Raw genomic sequence first — 4,305 nt, forward strand, 5'->3', positions numbered from 1 at the left:
CCGACACCACCTCTGCCACCTTGGAAGCCAGACTCTGACGATGAAGGAGAATCGCCACCACGTCCGTCATCACCTACCTATAGGAGAGTGATGGTTTTCCCTGTGACCATTCATGTGAAAGAGGTTTTGGACCGTGGTCCCTTGATGTCTGAATTGCCATCTGCATATCTTCCTGGCGAAGGCGTGGATCTATCTCGAATCCATGTGTTCGACACCTGGCGTGGAAAAGTTGATGGCAGTGGCCCTGGTGATAATGGAATGGCCTAGATCATGCCCTAGCAAAGTTGATGAATAGCAGCAGCTTCTTTCTTTCCTTTTTCAATAAAATTGTCAGTTGTATGATGTATGGTTGTATGCTGCCTTATTTTATGTAATTAAGGTATGTAATCTTTGTAATTTATGTACTTCGTTAAATTCTTTCACGGCATTTTTTTTCTTTCTTGGTTTGGTTGACAAGTGATGCATGCATTTGCCAGTACACACAATAAACTTAGATTACGCTGCTAGGAGAAACCAATGAGTAATTCACAATATAGGTGGCCAGCTTTTACAACGCATCTAGTTACTACTGCTAAAAGAGGTAAAAAAGAGAGAGAGAGTTCCAACTTGCACAAGAGTAAATCACAATACAGGTAGTAGATTTTACAGCACATCTAGTTACTTACTGCTAAAAGGGGTTAAAAAAGAGAAACACGCAGCACTTATTTTTACGAAGTCCCAACTTGCACATCTTCTGATGACAGCTACTTGTTTAGTTGATCCATGCCTTGATGGACGCTTCCATCTTTCTGAATTGCATGCATGTCACCATAAAAGGCTCAGTCATGTCTAGTAGCTTGATCGGCACTTGTCTCATCTTGATTTGGTGTGGGATGAACCTCGCGTCCTCACACCAAGCAGTGCAATCGTAGGATGAGACGATGTTCTCCCAGTGGTCCTCTAATGGATCATCAATAACAGTCTTGTGCTGCTTCACCATGCAATACGGGCTAAGAAGGTACTCGATTATTGGAGCCGTGTAAAAACTGCATGGCATGTCATGGATCCTGAGCTCGACTGTGCAATTGATTGGAAACCCAAATGATCCAAATGCTGGTGTCCATGGCTAGATGTCAACCTCACCAGCACGGATCTCAGCTTCAAATATGGTACGTACAGTGTGATAGAGCGAGCGACCCGTGAGAGGAATGGAGGTTGATAGCAAAAAATCTGACGACGTGAGCCTTCTGGCTTTAATTTTGATGTATCTTATATCACCCAGATAAGTCACAAGACTATCAAAGGATGAGAAATAGGTTTCAGCATGCGGTGAAAAAATGACCATGCTAGACAAAATCTAAATCTGGGCGGGATCGATAAACCTCTGGGAAATAAAGCATTGGATTGGTTTGCTTCCAGAACTGGTTATTGACACGGTTGGGCAGTAAGGCTGTTTCACTGGGTGGGCCCCGATTCTGTACTCGCTGATGAACAGATTTACATTATATGCGCTAAAGAAGGCCATCTGTTGGTCTGCGGTGTACGCATCCTCGTCGGACACGTTCACTTGTATGGTTGGAGGCACCGCGATGGATGGACTGGCCCACGCATAGCATGTAAAAGTGGATGGATATTGTATTAAGAGTGAGTCCTGTGTGACATAATCTAAGGAGCAATATGGACTGAGGATTTGCTCTACTATGATGCTCTTCCACAGATGAAGTGGCAGATTTCTCATTGAGATAATAATGTACTGATTGGTAGAGATTCTTCCTAGATGGAGCAGTGCGTCATCTACCATAAATCTATAGCGGACACCTTGGATAATAATAGTGGAGTGGCTTCTAGAGAGATTGTAGACACGGTTTCCAGTGGTGTGGTGGGTGCAGGTCATGACAATCCTATTGTCAGTGACATCATGGAAGGATAGCTTGTAGTGCCTGGTGAACCTACCGATGAGAGCAGCAAGTACATGCGGAGACGGAAGAGCATTAGAGGGAGAACATGGGGTGACTATGTAATTACGATGGAGAGGCACGCAACTACGGGTTGCAAGCTGGATCGCTCCCATGAAACATTTTTCTGCGTTTGGGCGATGGAAGCCCACATCGTTGGTGGAAGAAAGTTCGTCGTCCATCAGAATAGAAATACCTGAAAAGAAATGGCAACAAAATAAACGAAACCACAAGGCATCAGCAAGTTTGAAAGCAAGATGACCGAAGAACAAAAGGATTTAGTAATCTTATCTCTCCAAAAGCATGCCTACCGTTAGTCAGAATAGTGGCAAAGTGTCTCAAGGCACCATAGTTTATTCAGACACGCTGTAAAAATTTGGAAGCGTGTGAACCTATAGCATGGACCGGCCTCTTTATATAGTAACTGGCCGTATATACTGTAGAACTACTGTCATCTGCATGCGTGTCGTACCATGGTAGATCGTTTGCATGCAGGAGCTGTAAAAATCGTCCCGTGCAGTAACCGTAAAACGTCCCGTGCATGCCATCGCCATGGTAGACCGCTTGCATGTAGAACACTTGGCTAGTAATCAGAGACGTGCTTCCGCCGTCCTCGGTGGGACAACGTATTGCACAACATGCAAAAGATGACTGTACTCTACACATGCATGTCTGAGGTCTGCGCAAAGCAGTCTATGCATGTCTAGTCCAGAAATATATCTTTAATTACAATGCATAGTCATTTGCATCTTTTATTTGCCTTGTTGATACGTTCACGGGTGGGCAGAAGTAGGAGGAGGCGGACCTTGCTATGATTTATGGAGAAAGCTGCACAACAGCATGCGGGCTACAGTGGACTAATTGGTCAGGCACAGCTACAGTGCGCTATAGTAGACTAATTGGTCAGGCAGCTACAGATGTGGGTAGTCACAAGTACATCAGTGTAACCTGGGCGCGGCAAGGTAGACAGGTCTGACCTGGGCTGAGCGAGAGCGTGCTGGCGTGTGGGCTGGACATGACCAGGTATGTACGCGAGGAACCAGACAACCAACCAGCAGTAAAATAGGGACAATACAAAACTTCCACATCAGATGCAACTCTAACAGCAACAAGACAAGGATCAATCCATTCTTCAAGTACAGGCCGAAAGTTCCTTCCAACTGCAAAAGTCAACCAATTAGCAATTTTTTTCTAAAAACAATACAAAAGGAGTTAAAAAAGAAAGCACCCACCAGACGATGAATCAACAGGACGCTTCCCACGACGGATATCTTGCCGTGCCTGGCGTCGTCGCCGCGCCTCATCAGCACCCAAATCTGAAAACACATAGCCACGTAAAAACAACCAACCATGCATCATTAGCACCCAAATCTGAAAACACATAGGCACGTAAAAATAACCCATTTTTTTTTACTAAAATCACACATAGCTAATAAAAGACTAAAAAAAGAGCAATAATTATACTAAAATCACACATAGCTAATAAAAGACTAAAAAGAGCAATAATCATGAGAAACAAAACTACCTTCGGCAAGAAACCTCCCATCAACAACACCAACCGAGGAAGAGGAATCCAACGACGTGGAGAGAACATGCTGGGAAGCACGCGCACCGGAACGAACCATAACAGAGATGGAACGAACAAGAAGAACTCAGCAAGACGGACATAAACAAAGGCTCCCCTCCCTCCTAACCGCGCACAAAATCTCAGGCGTGGCAAGGAGGCTTCGATTCTGATCTACATGACGAACAGAGGTGCCGCCAGGGTAAGGAAACGCAGCGGCTGTGTGCGGGAATTCCCTGTATACGCTAGCACCTCGTCCCCGCTGAGAGGAAACGGAGGGCCTGGCGCTAGGGGCTGGCCGACGACCAGGTTGGGGAGGATGGAGCTGCGTGCCGCACCACCACACCTTGGCCTCGCTGAGGGGAGACGGAGAGCCTGGCCGGTGACCAGGTTGGGAAGGACGGGCTTGCGCGCCGCGCTATCACCTCGGCCTCGCTGGGGGAAACGGAGGACCTGGCGCTAGGGGCTGCCAGCGAACAGGTTGGGGGAGGACGGGGCCGCGCGCCTGTGCGGAGAAGGAGGAGAGGAGGCAGCGGCGGCCTAGAGCTGGGCTGGGATGATTTCTTGGGGAAACCGTGAACCAACACCAGGCCAGCTACTTATAGCAACCAAAAGCAAAGAAAAAATAAAGATGAAGCCCACCAGAAAAGCCCAGAAGCCAACGTGTCGATCAACAAACTGCCAGTCTACAACGTGTGAGGCAGACGTGGCGGCATGCATGGCCCATGCAGCAATCAGACGAAATCTAGAAGGCCACCACAACAGCTCACGTGAATTGGACCAAGGCATGCATGCCACGGCAGTCAA

General features: G+C 47.1%; 1 long non-coding RNA gene across 1 annotated transcript; it reads right to left on the reverse strand.

The window, feature by feature from the left end:
* Nucleotides 1-460: 460 nt before the first annotated feature.
* On the reverse strand, nt 461-4,041 carry LOC123083011 (uncharacterized). Its single transcript, XR_006439185.1, has 3 exons — nt 3,460-4,041; nt 3,167-3,250; nt 461-3,094 (listed from the first exon to the last, which is right to left on the reverse strand). It is a non-coding gene; the product is annotated as an uncharacterized lncRNA (long non-coding RNA).
* Nucleotides 4,042-4,305: the final 264 nt, after the last annotated feature.

This window comes from Triticum aestivum, chromosome 4A (genome assembly GCF_018294505.1).
Source record: "Triticum aestivum cultivar Chinese Spring chromosome 4A, IWGSC CS RefSeq v2.1, whole genome shotgun sequence".
NCBI lineage: Eukaryota > Viridiplantae > Streptophyta > Magnoliopsida > Poales > Poaceae > Triticum > Triticum aestivum.